Source organism: Panthera onca, chromosome C2, assembly GCF_046562875.1.
Source record: "Panthera onca isolate mPanOnc1 chromosome C2, mPanOnc1 haplotype 2, whole genome shotgun sequence".
Taxonomy (NCBI): Eukaryota; Metazoa; Chordata; class Mammalia; order Carnivora; family Felidae; genus Panthera; species Panthera onca.
In genome coordinates, this window is record NC_138347.1 from 86,352,957 (window position 1) to 86,374,872 (window position 21,916).

Here is a 21,916-nt window from a genome sequence, read left to right on the forward strand (position 1 = left end):
ACAGTTGCTCTTTTCCCCTCTTCATGGTTTCTTTGGGCATTGTCCCTCTAGCCCAGGTGAGTTGAGGTGATCAGCAGTGATGACAGAAAGCCACAACTTTGTGATTATTTTTGTACCTGAATTGCATTTAAGAAAGAAGTCGCGATGACCTGGATATGTCTTGCTTAAAAGCACCATTATTTTCCTCTAGTATATTATGTTTTAAAGGTCTATTAATTCCTTTTTTTTTTAATGCTTATTTATTTTTGAGAGAGAAAGAGAGCATGAGCAGGGAAGGGGCAAAGAGAGAGAAGGAGACATAGAATCTGAAGCAGGCTCCAGGCTCGAGCTGCCAGCACAGAGCCTGATGTGGGGCTTGAACCCACAGACTGCAAGATCATGACCTGAGCCAAAGTTGGACACCCAACCGACTGAGCCACCCGGGTGCCCCAAGGCCTATTAATTCTTGAGACAATTTTTAAGTTATTGTTGATATTGTTTCTATGTTTTATAGGGTCCATGAGAACAGGAACTTTTTTTATGCATTGCTATATCCCCAGTACCTAGAAAAGTACCTGGCACACAGTAGGCCCTCTATAAATATTTGTGGAATGACAACTGATATTGTTGCTTTACAGCTTTCAAGGGTCTCAGCTATAAGAAAGAGATTTTAATGTTATGTGTAGTAGGTGCTAGGTGTTTTTTGTTTTATTCACTAGCAAAGATCTGTAGTTCAAATTCCTTGATAAGAAATATGTTCCCAAAGCACCAGGAAAAGAGCTCTCCATAGGTCCTCAGTAAAGGTTGCTGAGTACAGACTTCTTTCTAGTGACATTTGGTTGAGAGGTGGTTCAAACTCTGAACCCTCTCCTGACGTGGCCAACAAGAGCACCAGTGAGTACCCACTTGTTCATGTGGAACCATGGATCATGAACTTTGGTTTTATCCATTTTCTTGATTTGATGACAAATGAAATCATTCCTGACTGTTTACTTGCATTGCAGTCAAAGCACCACACACATGAACAACCAATATACAAGCCACCCCGTGTGACTGCCTCTGTTTGTTGTATTGTACGTCTCCTGTTTTGTACCAGAAAAACCTTTCGAATGCTTGTCTGTGCCACTGTGACATCTTTGTGACAAGATATAAAAGATAAGGGCAAAATAGGAACTGGTATAGGGATTACTGTTGTCTTAAGAAACATCACGTATACAATGTTATATAAAAATTATAGTATAAACAGTTAAAAATGTAATTAACCTAATAAAGTTCAGCTGAAAAATGGAATGAATGAATAAGGAGTAAATGGACAAAAAATAGTTAATATAAAAATCCATGTGTCTTGTACAATTACTAGATCTCAGGAATCTTGTTCTTTTTGTTGGCAGCATATGTATATTGCATGGTCACATGTTTTAAAATGCTGTATGTGGATTGTCTATATCACCATAAGAAGAATAGCTCACATTTCATAAATTTCATTGATAAAGTACTGAGGAAAAGATTTGCAGAGATTGTTTTCCCTCAATTCATTCCATTCATTTTTTTTCTCTTCTTTTGGCCAATTATTCATTTATCCCATTACCATAAAAGGTGCTAGGTTTGCTAATACACTGGTGGAGAAAGTGCGATCTTTGGTCTGAAGATGCGACGGGGACTTTGTTAGAAACAGTTTTATTAAAATAATGCCTTAATTGCAAGAGATTTGGAAATTCTGATGTCAAAGTCTGAATTAATTGCCAGAAAGGGAAACCTTTTTGTTGTCCTGTTTAATATGCTCCTGCTTGACAGGGGCCTTAAAGCTGGTGTGTTCAAAAACTGAGTCCAGTGGGTTGAATGGATTCTGATCCTCTCAAGGTGGTTCTGATGAGGCAATATCCAAGAGCACTTAGGTCAGAGTTAATGCTCATTTACTTGTTGTTGTTGTTGTTTTCCTTCAATTACTGCTTGACTCCTCTAAACATGATCTGTGGTTATTTCAGAAATCACCAATTCCTTACCATCAAAAATTGAACCAGATTTCTGAGAGCAAATTTAACCTGTATTTGAGAAATATCATAGTTGCTCAAAAAGTCTTAGACTGCGTTTGTTTTCCTTGATGCAATGCTTTTAATTTTTCACGCTTGTTTTTAATAAAAACAAAAAGTGAACTGAGAGGGGATGCTATCATAACATGCCTTAATCATGGGGAAAGGTAAAAACATACAGGAGATAGGAGAAAAATTATATTGCATGGCAGGAAAAAACCCCACCCAAATGCACATTGAATTTGGAGCCCTTCAATACTTTACTGCATGCAAACTTTACTCTTTACTCTTCATTGCTAAAGAAACTTGTTTTAGTTGCCCAACTGAGAAGGATTTGTTTTACGTACATTTGTGGAGATGGCTAATTTCAGTCACATTAAAAGTATACATTTTTACATGTATACATTTATACATATTTATTTAAAATTACTCTTTTCTTTCCTGTAGGAATGACTTTTGTTGTGAACTGTCTTGCTGAGTAGCCTGTGTTTCTATATAATGAAGTACCACTGGAGAGAAAAGTCACTTGTGGCAGGTAGCAAAGAAATTTCAATAAAGTAAACTCTTAGTATTATCAAAATTATACATTTGGGGCTGTTAGCATGGCCTAGAAAAAGATGAGGACAGGCTCATCTCATTAAAAGAGAAGAAATAGTGGAATTAGCTTGAATCTAATTACAAGCCACACTATCTAATGTAAAAACATGACTGTTTTTTCACTCCCATTCATTTTGACTAGTAATTAGTTTTGGCCTCTAAAATGCCACCCTTTAATCATCCAAACACAGATGTGATTTGCCGTGCAATTTAATCTTGCTTTAATGAAGAACTAATGGACACATCGCAAATTACTTTCCCTGTTGGAGAAAAATTCTATTTCCTGCTTTTCAAAAGATCAAGAGTATCTTGTGATAATAGCCCAAGCGGCCCTGGCAGCCTCACCGCACAGAGCAAACAAGCTCTTTTACTCAACTCCCAATTCAATGGAGAAAAAGAGGCTACAATTAGCAACAAAGCAGGGGAAACGCAGCATTACAGCCGAATCACTTTCTGTAGCTCAACCCCCAGCAACCACTGGCTTGTTAGAGCCAGGTCTAAAGTGTCAGGCACGAACAATGCGCTGTGATAAATTACTCTCTTCAAACAGCTGCACTGCTAATTTTCAATTATACACACAAATGGCTCTCAGATTGGAAGAAAATGGAGTGCATGGGGAGAACAGTAGTAGATTTCTATGTTTGTTTGGTAGTGAGTATGGAGGCGGGAGAATGACATCTTGAAAAGAAAGCCATAGTGAGGAGTCAGTGTTTGAACTTCAGAAGATGATCCATGCGAAATCTTAGGGAGACCTGTGGTTTCCCCATTTTGCTCTGGGCTCTGGAAGGTGTGAAATTTCGAGTTACTCTCCTTCGTGGGTTTGTTTGTTTTGACCCATCACTAACTTATAATGAAAATTTGCTACTGACCTTGCTGCTGCTCTGATTTGGTGAGGAATCCCAAAGCCTCTGTTCCCTGGATACCCTTCCTTACCATTGTTGTACAAATCCTTGCAGACGCTTCCGTCTCCTTTCCTACTTCCCTAGTTCCCACCTACCTCATTGTACTTCACCCCTTTACTCTTTTTACTCCCATCAGCTACAGTCCTTAAAACCAGAGTTCAGTGCTTTATGCCTAGACTCTGAAGACACATCTCCTCCACCCAAATAAATTCACCTCTTAGGGGAAGGAAAACTTTCTCAGGGCTTTTTTTTTTTTTTGTGAACAAGATTTTGCCTGCAGGATACTCAGGTTTTGCCCTCAAATGAAAACAGGTGTCACGACATACTCCTTCTTAATTTTTGGCTCAGAGATGTGAAGTGTAAATTAACACACATTATTATTCTGTTTTCTCTACCCATGTGTTTTCCTTGTGTCCTAAGTGCCAGATTATTTTTTAGTTAATTTCAAAATTAGAGTTCAAGGAGGTACATGCTCCTGGACCATCTCTTATTATTTCAGGAAGAAAGAATGGTGGACCTATACCCAAACCTGCCCCACCCTGGACCACTGGCATGTACCTTTGTGGAGCAAGTGCTCCCCTTGCCCCATCCTATTTGATCAACTGTGGCTATTTCTCAAGAAACAAAAGGCAAGCGTTGGCTTTTTCATAGAAAGACACTTGCTAAAGATCTGAATAGTGGCACAAATTTACTTTCTTATAGAAAACAGAAAGACTGTTCTTGATTAATCTGTTTCTGTCTTATTCCAAGCAGGAGGCTATAGGCACAAGTGCCTTTAGCTCACTTTTTTGGAAATGGATTTGTGACCACGGGAGCTGCTCTGTTGTCTTGAGGCAAGGATGTTGTTGTTGTTGTTACTGCATTTTTCACCTTGAAGATGTCATAAATCCCTTGCTGCTATCAGCATCAGTTCATTGTGTTCAGTGACAATGATGCACTGAGTTTTGGGTAACTGTTGGGTAACAGGCCCCTATCTTACTGTGCTGATTTAAGCCCAGGCTTCCTTTGACTTTAGTAACCGGAAATAAGACAACAAATGGTCTCATCTGTTTAAGGGCCACAAATTAACGAGACATAATAATTTGGCCAGAAGAGGATAATGGCTATTAACTGTTCTGATTTCTAACTATTTTCTAGAAGATTAAGTGTAAGTAAATTAATGTTCAAAGGGGCCTCCAGAATAGAATTTGTTTTATTTTTTAATGTTTATTAATTTTTTTTGAGAGGGAGCAAGAGAGAGAGAGAGCAGGGGAGGGAGGGAGGAGAGAGAGAGAGAGAGAGAGAGAGAGAGAGAGAGAGAGAGAATCCCAAGCAGACTCTGTGCTGTCAGTGCAGAGTCCGATGTGGGGCTTCATCTCACGAACCATGAGGTCATGGCCTGAGCCTATATTAAGAATCACTTAATGGACTGAGCCACCCAGGCGCCCCATGGAATTTGTGTTAAAAAGAACAACCATTTTATGTATGTATGTATGAACAACCATTTTATTTATTTATTTATTTATTTATATTTTTTTAATGTTTATTTTTGAGACAGAGAGAGACAGAGCATGAACAGGGGAGGAGCAGAGAGAGGGAGACACAGAATCCGAAGCAGGCTCCAGGCTCTGAGCTGTCAGCACAGAGCCTGATGCGGGGCTCGAACTCACGGACTGTGAGATTGTGACCTGAGCCGAAGTCGGACGCTTAACTGACTGAGCCACCCAGGCGCCCCTGAAAAACCATTTTAGAAGGGAGGGCAGGGTAACCACTTCTGGAGTAGTGTTCCTCAGCAAGGAAAGACTCTAAGCATTATATGTTTGAATTAGGAATATTACCATTCAGAGAAGACTATTGGAAAATTTGAAATGCCAGTTATTAAAAGTTACTTTTCTTGATGCCGTTGGGGAAGACTACTGGGAGGTGGGGGATGGTTGTAATCGTGAGTGGAAATGCGGTACTTTTTTTTTTTTTTTTTTTTTTTTTTTGCTGAAGTGGGATTTTATTCCTTCTACTTTATAATCGTTACAGAAATTTAAACCTCAAACCATTTCAGCCCAAGCTTATACTAAGCTTGTTAGTGGTTTCTGATGCTGTGGACGATAATGCTGCAGCATTACCATAAATCAGCAGAATTAACTATGATCTTCAGAAGCATGCTTGAAAGTGGGTGACAGAAGTCTGCAATTTGGTGCTCTGAATATTATGATAACATTCTATATTAAATGTTCATAATCTACTTAAAGCTGAGCTTCAAGTACATTTTGTATTTGTGCTTTGCCCAATATTAAAAACCTGTAACAATTACAATCCATATGAGGCTTCATTATTTGCAAATGAAAAATGTAAAAATATATGGTCACATATGTACCAAGTGGCCTTTTTATTAATTTTTTTAAAGTGTTAATTTGTTTTTAATCTAAATGTGGTTACTGCTTTGTCCATTTAAGAGTTGGCTTAAAATTGTATCTTTATCACATTACCATTCACAAGGAAAATCATATATAGATTCAAATACATTTTGGATATTATATTGTAAACTTCTAAAATATGTTATTCACTCTGCCTTTTGCATCAGATGTCAGTTTTTATATAATCTTATGCCTTGAAAGGGTCCATATTGGACACAAAGTCCCAGAAGCTAACACTCTACTTTGAAATAAACAATAATTAAGGTCTGTAATATGTTTTTTATACACCCCCCCCCACCTCTACTGCGATGACATACTCTCTGACTTGGTCCCCAAATGACCCATTTGTGAGCAAATTGAGGTTTCTTTATTGCCCTTGTTATTCTGTGTTACATTGCACATATACCAAAGCCTATTCCTCAGTGCTCTAGAGGTGAGATGAAAACATCTAGGCAAGTCATTCTTAGCAGGTGGGTAGAAAGTGAATTTTTTTACAGTGTTGAAAAAATATGATTGTTCATTGTTTAAACTGAAACCATCACCCCGCTGGTTAAGCTTACTTCTAAATAGCACCTCCAACAAAGGTTATATAGCACAATTGGTTGGCTAATTCAACAGGCAAGCAAGTTAGATACACCAAGCATTTTAAATATGTAATTTATTGGCCTAAAATGAGGATCAAATGATGCAAAATGTAAACTCAACTTTATTTTCCCACTGGTTTTGTGCAAGTGTGAGGAAATTAGAATTTTGACAGTATTTTTCATTTACAATGGTTATAGAGAAAAGCTCATCTAAACCAGATCCTAAATGGGATTAAATGTGATCTATTTTAAATGGATCATCTTATAAAAACCTCATAAGTTTCTAACACTCAAATGCTTTCAGAGAAGCTCTGCCTCTTAGGTCTTGATTGGGGATGCGGGAGGACTGAGTCCTTGAGATTCTGCAGGGCACAGTGCTTTCCTCAGCGCCCTTGTTCCCCGCCACCGCAGCCAGCAGTTGCCAGCAGCCCTCCCTCTCAATGTCTCTGTGCCCATATTTCATCCATGAAAAGAACATCAAGAGAAAAGATCCACAAAAGCACTTTGAAAGGAGAAACTGCTATGTGTGTGCAAGAGATACAACAGAATAACAATGATAAAAATCACAATTTACTGGATACCTACTAAGTGCTGCAGTATTTAAATGCTTTACACACATTTTTCAAACTCTTACAAACAGCAGACAAGGTAGGCATTTTAACTTTTATTTTATAGATGAGGAAATTGAGTCTCCAAAGAAGTTAGCTTACCATGACCAACAATTTGAATCCAGGGGGCTGTTTCTAAGGCTCATAATTTAAATCTCTGGACTACTCTGGCTCTAATTATTTAAATATATCTATATCATCATCATTTTAAAATGTGTGTTAAAATGAATGCTCTAAATTACATGGTCAATGTGTTATCACTTATGAAAACTAGGATTTTGGTGAATTTATTTTCCAAGGGAACCAGATTTGAAAGGCATTTATCTTTTGACCATATTATTGGGAAAACAAGGAAATGTTGGGGTTGCCGGGGGGTTGGGGTTCTCAGAACACTCAGTCAGGGACATAATGACTTTGGTATAAAGACGTAGTGGTTGAATTTGCTACTTTAAGTAGATTCAAACTGAGACTTTCTTTTCTTTTTCTTGGCATGATATGCATTAATGATGTTTTCATCAAAAGTAGCATTATTTTCCCCATGAGTCTAGCAAAGTTACAAGAATAAATGGGCATGTAAGGTATACATGGACCCCTTGGCATCACTGTTTATAATACTACAGAAAATTTAGGAAGAGAACTATGTTTAGAGACTTGCCTTATCAGTAGCAAAAGAAGATGATATGCTAGTCAAGATATGCTAATATGCAGAGGGGTTTTAATTCAAGAATAGACCAAGGAATCAGTGGGACAGAACATAAACATAAGATCAATGTATACATAGGGATGTAGTTATAATAAAAGCACATTTCAAATCAAAGGAATAGATGAACTCTTCAATCCATGTGTTGAGATAATTGGTTGCCAATTTGAAAAAAAAACCCCGGCAATTATACCCCTACTGTTTACAAAAAAGTCCAGAGGAAGTAATAATATAACAAGCAGGTAAACATACAACAAAGCCAACAAAATAACACAGCCAGAAAAATCCTAGAAGAAAATATAGGAGAATTTTTTTTAACGTTAGGGAAAAATGTTTCTTTAATTTGATTTTTTAAATCTTTATTTATTTTTGAGAGAGAGAGAGAGACCGAGTGCAAGTGGGGGAGGAACAGAGAGTGAGGGAGACACAAAATCCTAAGCAGGCTGCAGGCTCTCTGAGCTGCCAACACAGAGCCTGACGCAGGGCTCAAACCCACGAGCCATATGAGTTCCTGACCTGAGCCCAAGTCAGATGCTTAACCTAACTGACTGAGCTACCCGGGTGCCCTAGGGGAAAACATTTCTAAGCAAATCACAAAACTGCCAAGTCATAAATGAAAAGAAGTGACAAGTTTAACTACAAAATGAAAATCTTTTCTATAGCTGTAAGAAAGACCCATTAAAAAATATTAAGACAAGTGAAGGCTGGAAGAAAATATCTGTGATATATGCAATATTCAAAGATGTTATATCTACAATATGTAAAGTTCTCCTAAAAATCCAACAAGAAAAAGAAAAATATTCCAATGGAAAATTGAGCAAAGGATATGGAGAGGCAATTAATTCCTGGAAGATGAAATACAACTAAGTAGTAAACACAGATGCATAATTTCACTACCATTCAGGAAAATGCAAATGAGAACAAGTTATCTTTTTATCCATTAAAGTAGCACAAATTTAAAAGCGTACTCATATCCAGTGTTAGGATATAAAGAACACACTCATACTGTGGTAGAATGTGAGTTGATACAATGCCCATCAAAATTAAAAATACCTAAACTACCTGACCCAAACAGTCTATTACTAAAAATAATCCTATAGAAATATTTTGCACATTTGCTCAAAGATACACGTACAAAGGTGTTCATGATAACATTTCTTGCAATGACAGAAAATTGGAAACATATTAAGAGTTTATCAACATTAGGATAATAAATATGGTACAACCACATGTGGAATGTTATACAGCCATTAAAAAGAATGAAATATAGCTATAGATCAAAATAAGGCCATTGATTAATGAAAAAAGACAAATCTCAGAATGTGTGTGCTGTAATCCTTTCTATGTTATCTATATGTATATGTGTAGTACATAGAAAAGTTCTGGAAATTGTTAATATGAGAGGTAAAGCAAGACTAAAATTGGCAAGTTGCAAAGTGTGTGTGTATGAAGGTTTTACTCACTATACTTGTGTATTGTTTGAAAAAAATTTTTACAATGGTCTTGCTTTTTTATTTTATTTTTTGCAGTGAAAGTAATAGTAATAAGAAACCCAACCATGTAAACAAAGCATATTGTGGGGAAGACAAAAGTTCTTATTAACATATCCTTGCATATTTTCTAGTTGCTAACCCTTTCCACAGTTTAGCACTGAGTTAAGAGAAAGAACTTTTGAGTCAGATATGTGTGGATTAAAGTTCCAGTGGAAAGTTGCTGAAACTTTGGAGGACTCAGTTTCTGCATCTGGAAAATGGGGATGGTGGTTCTTATCTTACAAGATTGTTGTGAGGGTTTATGAGGTAATGAACCTCAATTGCAGAGCTTGCAGTCTAGCCCAGAGTCAGAGTAGATTAATGGTGGCTCTATTTTTATAACTTTACAACAACTCTGTGATGTGGGAAGACATATTTAAACTCTAATTTTTTACAGATGGAGATATTCAGGCTCAGACAGGTTAAATGGCCTTTTCAAGATCAGACAGAATCTGGGACTAGAATTTGGATCTAATTATTATTATTTTGGCTTCTGGTTCTTTTTCTTGGAAGCTGAAGAAATTGAAGGTTGGATAATTTTTACTCTAAAAATTACCAATTTTTTTCTATATTTTAGAAACTACTACTGTCACCTGTGAAATGTTAAAAAAAAAAAAAAAACTAATTTGCAGTGGAACTTGGCATTACAGGAACCCAGTAGCTCTACATAATTTTTTATGAATTGCCTGGCTTCTAGTGTAGAAATATCTGTCATTACTGGGGCAGTAGGGCAATGAAAAGGGCAGATGTCTGTTCCTTCCTTCATCTGATTCAAATAATCTCTCCTTCCAGACTCCCATCTCACCCCAAGTAGCCTGCCCATTCTTGAATCTCAGCTTTCCCTTTTAGTTGATAGGATCATCTTGTCTCCCGCTTGCTCCTCTGTCACCCTGATTCCTCTTTTGTAACTATAGTGCAGTGCCTGCTACCCATGTTCATTGAATGATGAATGGTTATGGAGTTTCACATGATCTTTTTTTCCCCTAGTTCATTAAGGAGACAGAATGTTTAGTGCTACAGATTTCAGTTCAATATAAGGAAGAAATATCTAGCAATGGGACAGGTTGTCTGGAAAGGTTTGAGGATCATCTGTCAAGGATGTCTGCAATGAGTAGGAAGCTACAAGATCATATATACAATCTCTCCTTGACTCTGGGACTCCAGAATTTTAAAATAAGTGTTGAGAATTTGTTTTTGTTTTTGTTTTGTTTTTGTATCGGATACTTGAATCCTGAGGTTAGGTAAAGATAATAATTTTTTATTTTTTCCTCATAGAACTCAAAACCTAGAATTAATGGGTTGGCAGACATGGGAAAAACATAATCTTAAGGAATCAGTCTTAGAACTGGAGGTTGGTGGGAAGCTTAGAGTCTGGCCAAGCAGGGCATGAAGGACCTGGGAAATTGACATGTCTTTTGGGGTGTGCTTTCTTGGAGGAAACCGAGCTGGATGCAAGAGGATATCCAGAGACATCGGTAGGTGGTGTCTGGTTAGATAGCAACATTAAATGGTAGAGTTAAGAGAAAGGTGTTCTCAAAGATCAACAGAGAATCCTACACTAGGAACCATGTGGAGATTCAGGAAGAAGCCTGAGGCAAAAGTGGAAGAAGGTGGCTAGACCTCCATCTTCAGACTGGAATTCAGGGACAGATCTCCAAAGCCACAGGTGAATGGGGAGAATCAAGTAGGTGTCAAGGTAAGAACACAGTGCAGAGCATGGAAGTCACTACTCAGTTCAAGGGATAAGGTAAGATGCCTGGTCAAGATAGAAATCTAGTTACTAGAAATGGAGCTCAAGGTCAGAACACAAAACACCAAAGACAATGACATAGGATTTTTAAGTTACTCCTACATAAACCAACATTAGGATGAGTTCTAAAATAGCCTCTCTTGTCCCCAAACAGCCAGGAAGCATGTAAGGAACTGTTTTTACAGTTAATAGCCAAGTGGGACATTATAGTGGTAAAATAAACTAATATAGAGGCCATTTAAAATGAAAAGATATGCAATATATCACTTTATTAAAAATGCTTTCCTCATACCTCCCACCCCCCATTTTGTTTATTAGGAACATTTTTGCAGGTGAAATTTCATTTAGTTTTACATTAAGAAAATTGAAAGAAGCAGTAGCATTTCTTCTGTTATTTTTTTTTACAGTAATTATTTTCACTTTTTTTTTTACTATAAATTACTTTTTTAAATGGTAGAATTATTTGCTCAAAAATTATGCTTATGTAGCAGATATGTTGTATATATCCAATGGAATACTACTCAACCATTAAAAAAGGACTGAAATTTTGCCATTTCCAACAACATGATGGACCTTGGGGGTATTAAGTAAAAGTAAATAGAAGGAGAAAGACAAAAACAGTACAATTTCACTCATGTGGAATCTAAAAAACAAATAAAAGCCCACATATAGACACATACCAGAAGGGAAGAGGGTTAGCGGGTGGGCAAAATGGGCAAAGGGGGTCAAATATATGGTGATGGATAGTAACTAGACTTTTGGAGGTGATCACTTTGTAATGAATAAAGAGGTAGAATTATGAAGTTGTATACCTCAAAATTATATGCCAATCCTACTCAGTAAAAAAAAAAAAAAAAAAAAAAAAAAGTACGCATAGCCTAAACAAGTAAGCAAACAAAAAATTATGCTATGCAGCTGGAGAAAAAAATGACCTGTTGGTTGTTAATAGTCACAAAATTACCACTTAGCATTATGTAGTTTTTATGAGCCATCATCTATTTTGAGTAAATATTCCTGTGATCTGGACCTAACAATACTCTTTTCACAAAAAGGCCAACTAATCAGGTTACTCTGATCAGTGCAGAAAATAAAATCAGGATCTTTGGGCCTTGCCTTTGGCTGTGGAACTAAAACTGGGTCTCTAATGAAAACATTTTAGAAGACCAGAGATGGTATGAGTTTTCTTTCGGTTGACCACCGTAAGGCTTCAAGGACTTGCTTCCCTATGAAGACAGTTTTCTTCAAGACTGTGGTCCAGACAGACACTCCAGGAAGCCAGCAGGTAGCACACAAGTTTTATGAGGGCTTTGATTTGCATGAAGTCTCCTGCACACTTCTGAGCAAAGGACGACAGGAGGGGGAGATTTTCCATGAGGAGATTCGTTGAGTTTTTGTGCCAATTGAAGACTATGAATTAATGCTTTTCTGATATTCCTAAAATTAAAACCCCATGAACTAACCATTTCAGGGTATTAAGCTTTGCTTCAAAATGCATTCTCCACAGATGAATCAAAGGGCCTAATGCATTTGCTATTTGGAAATAATAAAGCATGAAATGGGGTGCAGGACTTATATATTTACATAAGAAGAAAGAGCTGGAAAAGTTTAGGAAAAACAACAACAGAGGAAGGTGCCAATGTGAGACTTGCTCTGAAAAAGCAGACGTGTAAACCGCTCCTCTTCAAACTGCCACCAGGTTTATGACAATTGAGATGCAGAAAGGATTTCGGAGGTGTCCCCTCTTCCTTGGGTTCCCTAGAACTTCCTCTAGATTTTGGCATTTCCCTTGCCTTGCTGTGTACTCCCAAACAAGGTCAAAGAGAAACAAAGGAAAAGAAAAACATTTTTTCCCCAAATTTTCAGTGTTGGTCAAGAATCACAATTAGGAAAATAATACTTAGAATGGAAAAGGTCACGTATAGGAACTATAGGAATACCAGAGACCTAATTTTTACCTTAAAATCAAGTCAATTCAGACATTGCATTTTGTGTAAGAAAAAGTCTAAATCACATGTAAATGTGTACAGCCTCTTTGCAATCTCCTATACCACCTTGTGGCCCTCAAGGTAATTCCATTGAAGAATCGTGGAGTAGCATAGTGTTGTAGCTATGCATTGAATATCCTGTTAAGGTAACTAGGATTTTTGTTGTTGCTGTTAAACAAAGATATCATTACAGCATCTTTTAAAACTTTATTTACTCACAGCAAAACAAATTCAAGTCCAGAGTCCTGCTTTACAGTCCCTAGGCAAACAGAGGCTGTGTCAGTTAGCATTGAATTTGACTGCATGTGATGTCCAGTCCAAAGTTACAGAGACTTAAACAGGATTAAAAGTTTACTTTTCTTTCAAGTGGAATTAATGTGGAGGTAATGAGTCCGGGGCTGATGTGGTAACTCCATGGTCATCAAGGAGCTCAACTCTTTTGTTCTTGCTGCTTTGCCATTCTGAATTTATCTCATGTCCAGAAACAGAAGTTCTTGCTCCAGTCATCATGTTTGTATTTCAGCAAAGGAAGGAAGGGAGGGAGGAAGGAGGGATGAGAGAAGGAAGGAAGGGTGAGAGAAGGAAGGGAAGGAGGGAGGGAGGAAGGAAGGAGGGATGAGAGAAGGAAGAGTGAAAGAAGGAAGGAAGGAGGGAGGGAGTATAGAAGATGGAAGGTAAAGGAGATTACCAGAAGCTGCCACAAAGCTCTTCTAGTGTATTTCTAAAGCCATTGCTTAATTTAATGGCTATAGCTAGCTGCAAGGAAGGCTGGGACTGTATTCTTTATTCTGGGCAGTAAAGTGCTGGTGTTTTATTAGTCAGGAAGAAGGTGAGAATGAATTTCAGAATAGATGGCCACCAGTCTGTGTTTGCATGCCAGCTAGATTCTTATTCTAATATCCAGCATTCATTCTGTTTATTTCTTCACTTTTAACCAAGTTTCTCCTGGATGCAAGTACAGAGCACCAAAACACCAGTTATATTATGCAATCCCTATAATAATAATTGGGAAGACAAGAGGTAGAGATGGTTTCTGAGAAACAAAAAACAAGGAGGAAAGGCCCTTTTCAACTTTTTCTCTCTTGCCCCCCTCCACACAAACTTGTATTACAGCTATTTTTTTTTCTTATTTCTTTGCCAAAGCACCTCACTATATAGTTGAAAATATTTCCTATGATCTGGAGAAGAGAAGGATGACCATTACTTGGCTTTTTCGGACTTAATGGCAGATTATTTGACAGGTCAGCTGGATTGTCTAGGGAATTAGTGTAGAAGAAAATATATAAGGGCCATCAATTATAAGAGAGATGCAAAATCTTTTTTTTCTTTTTTAAATCACTGTTAGCTGAAGGAAGTCAAAGCCTTGAGTTTCTTTGGTAATTTCAAATACTGTCATTATATATCTTTTGCTCTCAAGTTTTTGCCAACCATGATAACCAGTAAAAATGGTGAGTTTTACCTATAACATCAACATGTGTTCAATGTTAGAAATTCATTTGTTATCTATTTCATCTTCAGGGTATGAGTTGCCTTAATTAGGTGAAGTTATCTGGTAACATTCAAAGACAATGTAGGACGAAGACTTGATTGTGCTGGCCTTGAGAATAAAATGATGTGAGTTAAGACCAAAATAATGTGGAATACCTGGGTAGCTCAGTCGATTAAGCATCTGACTTTTGCTCAGGGCATGATCCCACAGTTCAGTTCATTAGTTTGAGCTCAGTGAGGCTCTTGCCCTGACAGAGCAGAGCCTGCTTTGGATTCTCTGCCTCCTTTGGATTTTCTGTCTCCCTCTCTCTCTTTCTGCCCCTCCTCTATTCGTGCTCATTTGCGCGCGCGCGCGCTCTCTCTCTCTCTCTCTCTCTCTCTCTCTCTCACACTCACACACACACACACACACACACACAAATAAACATTAAAAAAAACAAAAATTTAAAAAAACGTGTTGATTAGATGATAATGGTACAATATGGTAAAAATAATATATACTAGATCTGTGTTTCTTAAACTTGAGTGTGTACGATAACTGAGGGGTTTGTTAAAAATATTTGTTCCTGGTCCAGCCCCCAAACCCAGGTTTATCCCATCTGGGATAGGGCCTAGGAATCCAAATTTTTGACAAGCATTTTAGGACCAAGCTTTAAGAAATACTGACCTACACATTCCGGTAGCATGAGGACATTGATAGAACATGAAGTTTAATACGTTAAGAACTGGATTTGGCTCATCTTCCCCATTTACTAATTCTGGGAGCTTGGGCAAGCTACTTAACCTCTAAACTCAGTTTCCTCATTTTTAAAGTAGGTAAATATATAAGTACGTTATAGGATTGTTTTTCAGATTAACTGGAAAAAGACAGGTAAAAGCATACTGTACATTGCTTGGTGCATAATAAACACATAAAAAAGTTCCTCCATCATGGCATAACCTGTTGTGCTCCATAGAGACTATCTACTTGAAAGCTCCATCACTAAGCACCCAAAATTCCTACCAAACAATCAGGCCTTTGGGTTAAAACATTGTCTTTAGAAAACACCTGTTGTTTCAAAATAAGTCACTTGGAACTGCTAATCCTTATCTGGTGCTTCCTGGGGTTTGTTGTGTGGAACAGGAGTCCCATGAGACATTAAGAAGGGGTATAAAAATGTGTTTTTTGGTCAAATAATTTTGGAAAATATAGGATTAAATGGAATCAATAAAGTTTCTTTAGTATAAGACTTCCCTGAGCCTTTAAAACGTTAATGTACAATTTGAGTTTATAAGAGGGAGTTTTTGTATAAACAACTTCCAAATTTAATGGGAAAATCCCTTTAATGAAACTTAATCAGGGTATTTGGGTCTACAGAACACACCTGAGAAACACAATGACATATTTCCACACTGAAATTTTAGATTTGCTAGCCGAGACCAGTAAGTCATGAGAGACACTAGCATGGTGATTTAGGGGAGAGGGAATAGAAAAAAAGCATGGGACGTGGGATCTCGCCTGAGAGGGCAGATCCAAGTGAAGAGCTCACAGCAGCCAAGGACATCATCGGGATTCCAGGGGTCCTGGAGGCCCTAAGTAAGAAGGATTCAAAGTTAAAATACCTTAGTCACAGTTTAATACTGCTTGGCTGGGGGAACAAGTTCCCTGCTTGCTTTCTTGGTTCTAATTTTTACTTTTATAGTTTCTGATCTGCCTAATTCAGGTCACTCAGGTACTCACAATGAAAGTTCATTCCTCTTCTCTTCCACCAAAAAAAGCAAAACTCTTATTGGATATTTAACATATGTCAGACATTGGACTTGGAACTAAGATTCAAAAGATGAACAAGTTATTTATGTTCTTTAAAATTTTTTTAAAAAAATGTTTTACTTACTTTTGAAGGAGAGAGAGAGAGAGAGAGAGAGAGAATATGAATGAGTGGGGGAGGGGCAGAGAGAGAGGGAGACACAGAATCTGAAGAAGGCTCCAGTTTCTGAGCTGTCAGCACAGAGCCAGACTCGGGGCTCAAACTCACAAGCCGCGAGTTCATGACCTGAGCTGAAGTTGGATGCTTAACCAACTGAGCCACCCAGATGCCCCTATTATTTATGTTCTTGAACACCATCTAGTAAGAAAGAAGTATAGGTAAATAGATGATTAAGATTGTGTGGTAATGTCAATTAAGTTACATATACCACTTACAGTGAATGAGGGACAGTGTTTCAGGAATTGGGGGTATCAGGAATATTTCATGTATAAAGTTATGGTTTAGCTATTTCTTGAGGGAATTAAGGGTTGCCTGAAATGCAAAGGCTTAGAAAAACTAAGGATAATAAATTTCTAGAGGACAGATTTTTTTTTAAATTTTTTTTAACGTTTATTTATTTTTGAGACAGAGAGAGACACAGCATGAACGGGGGAGGGGCAGAGAGAGAGGGAGACACAGAATCGGAAGCAAGCTCCAGGCTCTGAGCCATCAGCCCAGAGCCCGACGCGGGGCTCAAACTCGCGGACCGCGAGATCGTGACCTGAGCTGAAGTCGGACGCTTAACCGACTGAGCCACCCAGGCACCCCTAGAGGACAGATTTTTATCTGGAAGCAAAGGAGCTCTCATATTTGATAGGAGCACATAGCCCTTTTATGTCATAAAGGATTGGAGGTAAATTCTTAAAACAATGATGCTAAATCCACCCTATAATTAAGAGCTATTTTTCATTCATGGCACAGTGATATTTATGAAAAAAAGTCAGCACTTAATAGGCTACAGATAGAGGAACCTAATGGACTGGGTGGTCATCCTGATGGATTTTCCTCTCAGATGGGCTTTCTTGGAAACCCGCATGGTCACTGCTGAGTCTTGTTTTTATCATCTGTGCTCTTTGCTTAGACCAGTTCTTGGATCAGATTACCAATCTATTTTCATCTGAAATTAACTTGTGCTCCAAGGGGGAAATTCAAGCCTCAAACATAATCAGTGTGAAACTATCCCTGACTATTGGTGACTGATCCATAGTACCATCTTTTCCTGAATTTATGGTCTAAAAAGAACATTAGACACACAACTCATTTGCTAGAGTTACCTCTTATATGGGATGATTCCTGAAAATTTCTTAAATTGCCATTTAAATTGATAGGGTCTGAGCACTCTGAAGTTAAAAAAACAAGAATTGACCAATTTTGTTTTTCTCCTCTCTTCCTTGGAGCAGTGGTATTCAAGGTTTCAATTTAACTATAGAATGACAAACAGAGAAAATAGGAATTTCTCCCTAAGCGGGAACACTATATGAAATGTGAGGTTTAGGGACATGTCTAATATCTCTTTTTATTTTTCCTGGTTTCTTGTATGGTTCCTTGTTGGTTTGTTGGTTAGTTTGGGGAGAGAAGACCTGTAGGCTCTTAGAATTAGAACCATGAAGCTACTTTCCTGAACAAAAATGGCTACTTACTGTGAAGGTAGCCAGAGAAGCCATCTCTCTGCCTCAAAGTAAGTATCTCTGATAAATACCTACCTTTTTTTGCAACACTCTATGTATTTAAATATTTTTTTAAAAACCTGGAATTTTATGAAATAAAGCTGTTTTCTCTTAATTTTCAGGGAACAGGAGTTTTAAAATATGCATAGGCAAAGCAGAGATAAATGTCCATAGACCTATTAATTATTTAAGTTCTGATAGGGGAACGATTAAAGAAATAAGAATGTTACAAGCCACTAATGTATATGCCTCTAGTACTTTTCAAGACAATGTAAAAGAGAAAAATAGAACACTGTCTCCTTCATAACTGCTTTTGCTTTAGGCAAAACTTTGGCCATGAGGTCTGCTGCCTTGCTTCCGTGATTTTCTTATTTCAACAATTGCACTAAATTCTGGGTAAATTAATTTTCCCTCAAAGTGAAAGGCTCTTTTAATAATTCCTTGAATGTTCACATCATTGTCATTAATGGCCTTTGTTCTGTTCGCTGTAGGATAACTTCTTTATATACTTGTCTTTTCAAATGCTTGCTTCCCATGAATAGACATCATAGTCACTTGAAAAATCTCCTGTAAATATGAATTTTTTTCAATATTATCAACCATTGTCTCATAATTTTCTTTTATAACTCTGACTTGGAATTACAGAAACCCTGGTCATGAATACCACGTCAAATTCTATACTTGTAGCTTGAAAAAAGCAGTTTGATAATAAATACAAAGCTTATTGTAGTTAAAAAAAAAACAATAGTAAGGCATCAATATGGGTTAGGATTCTGAAGAATTTATTTTGTAAGTATCTTTTTGTTCTCATTCTATACTTTGAGGTTTAAACTGAGAATTCAAGATATAAAAATATGAAGAGTTAAGAGTTCAAGGAAATGTCATTTTTGGAGACCATATTCTTGAGGTTTTTGTTGTTGTTTTTTTGTTTTTAATTGCCAAGAGATGTATTCAGAGTAGAATAGTGTTAGACCTGTAGGCTCCATTGAGTGACACACCTGACTGAGTTCATCCATCGACTCCTCCACCCATTAGCTGTGCAACTTTGGTACATTCATCTATAAGTTGGAGATAATAGCAGCTATTTCAAAGGGATTTTTATGGAAATTAAATGAAGTAACCTATATAAAGGGCTTGGCAGTGTCTTAGAGGTAGCTGTTATTTTTATCATCAAGAAAGCTATTGTTGTTATTATTGTCTGTATCTATTATTTTGGCATTGTATGATATTTGCAGCAAGGAAACCAAATAATTCCAGGAATGAGAATTTAGAAACTTTCTTTTTTGTAGAGCCCCAAGGAACCATATTCAGGGGTTATAGTACTTTCATTTGAGGGGCTCCAGTAAAAATACAACTTTCCAGGAGAGCTATGTGATTAAATTTTATTTTTGTGTCCTCCAAGTGACTGGCTAGCCATGTAGAGCAGGTGAAACCCACACTCTTAGTTCTCAACATAGAACAACACATCATCAGGGGAGCTGAGAGTAAACTTACACACCACATACCCAGTTGTGTCAAGAAGCACTTTATTTTTCTACAGGTAAAATTAATGCCTGACTCTATCTCTCATTCCACTGAGAGACAGGAATTCAGTTTCTACCTAATTCAAGTTTGCGTCTAATCCTGCAGGGTTTACATGGAGCGCACTCAGTAAGGGTTTGGGAAGCTTGGCTCAAAGAGCTGGGTGCAGGATTCATTTTCCAATTCATTTTATTTTTCTTATTAAAAATATTTTTAACATTTATTTTTGAGAGAGAGACAGAGTGCAAGCAGATAGCAAATAGAGGTTGTCTAGACAAGGGGAAGTTAAAGGACAGAGGAGGATACAAAAGAAAATAGTGTTAGAAGGTTAAAATGGATTGGAGAGGCACCTGGATGACTCAGTTTGTTAAGTGTCCGACTCTTGGTTTGGGCTCAGGTCATGATCTTGCGGGTTCATGAGAGAACCTGGCTATTACTGCAGAGCCTGCTTCAGATTCTGTGTCTCCCTCTCTCTCTGCCCCTCCCCCGCTCATGCTCTGTCTCTCTCTCTCTCTCTCTCTCTCTCTCTCTCTGTCAAAAATAAACATTAAAAAAAAAAGTTAAAAAGCCTGTGAGTTTTCTGTGTCTCTGTGTGAATATGGACAGTTAGCATTTACCAACATGCATTGGTCTACTTTCTCTTGTTTAAAAAAAAGAAAAAAAAACTTTAAAAATGGGGTTATAGAAGGTCAGCAAAGGGTGGGTTTGAGATGTTTGGGTGGGGTAAGGGGCATTTTGACAACATGGCTTCTCCTTTGGCATGTTTAATTGTGATGTTTAACAGACATCCTTGCAGTTGAAGATGGCACTTTTAAAATGAAATTCTCTCTTAATGATGACTTGATACCTGTCACTCAGAGAATCAGCAGAACCTGTAGGATCTTATTTGGAATTGACATTCTCTGTTGTAATTTTGTTCCTATTTATTTTTAAATTTTCTTTTTGTTTCACTGGAAAGGAAGGATGATGCTCAGTTTTAAATGTTAAAAGTGTATGAGTTGCATTGTTACAATAAAACTAAAGGAGTACAGGGGGGCCTGGGTGGCCCAGTTGGTTGTGTCTGACTTGCTTTCGGCTTAGGTCACGATCTCATGGTTTCCTGAGTTGGAGGCCCACATTGGGCTCTGTGCTGATAGTGCAGAGCCTGCTTGGTTGGGTTTCTCTGTCTCCCTCTCTCTCTCTGACACTCCCCTGCTCATGCTGTCTCTCAAAAATAAATAAATAAACGTTAAAAAAAAAAAAACCCACCTAAGGGTGTACACAAACACACACACACACACACACACAGCCGTGAATTCTAAAGAGCCTGTAATAGTAATCAGAAAATAAGAACTGAGGGGCGCCTGGGTGGCTCAGTCGGTTGAGCATCCGACTTCGGCTGAGGTCATGATCTCACAGTTTGTGGGTTCAAGCCCCGCATCAGGCTCTGTGCTGACAGCTCAGAGCCTGGAGCCTGCTTCTGATTCTGTGTCTCCCTCTCTCTCTGCTCCACCCCCACTCGTGTTCTGTCTCTCTCTCTCTCCTTCAAAAATAAATAAAAACATTAAAAGAAAATTAAAAACAAAAGAATGCATCTGTACTCTGCATTCTTTTTTGAAAACTTTATTTATTTTGGGAGAGTGGGGGGAGGGGCAGAAAGAGGAGAGAGAGAATCTTAAGCAGAGCCAGATGTGGGGCTTGATCCCATAAACTGTGAGGTCATGACTTGAGCCAAAATCAAGAGTTAAGACACTCAACTGCCTGAGCTACCCAGGCACCCTAAGTACTCTGCCTTCTTGTAGGTCATCCCTCCTTCTCTGAATAATGAATAGTTCTGGCCAAGTGAAAAAAAGTCACAAAGTAATATAATATTCTTAGAAGGGAGAGATCTTGTTAATATACCCAAGTTTCATCCTATTACACCAACCAATCAGTCAATTCAGACTGTGGATGTGAATATTTGTAATGATTAAAAATATGAATCAGTGATACTTCCCTAATATCCTATGGTTATTTATTCACCATGTTAGATGTGCAAAGAGGTGGAGAAAGTGTTTTTTAATCAACCAGTTAGCAAGCAGGTTTGGGGGTAGGAGTGGGATAGGGATTGCACCATATGAGTTATTCTGCACAGTTTAGCTAATGGGAATCATTCTCCATGGCTAAGAGTTTGTATGCATTGCTATAACCACACTCTTGAAAATGTAACAAGCTCCTATAAGGGAAAGAAGTTGGTAAGTGTAAAACCTGGTATTAAAATAAAGTGGTGGTAATGTTCATGCCAATATAAAACAATGGCAAAGGCAGCTACCATGCAGGCTGTAGGATATCTAGTGATATAGTGGCTAATTTCATCCCTGATTTGTTCCCTTATGGCAGAGAACTTATTCATAAAACATTTGTTGAGCACGGAGCAC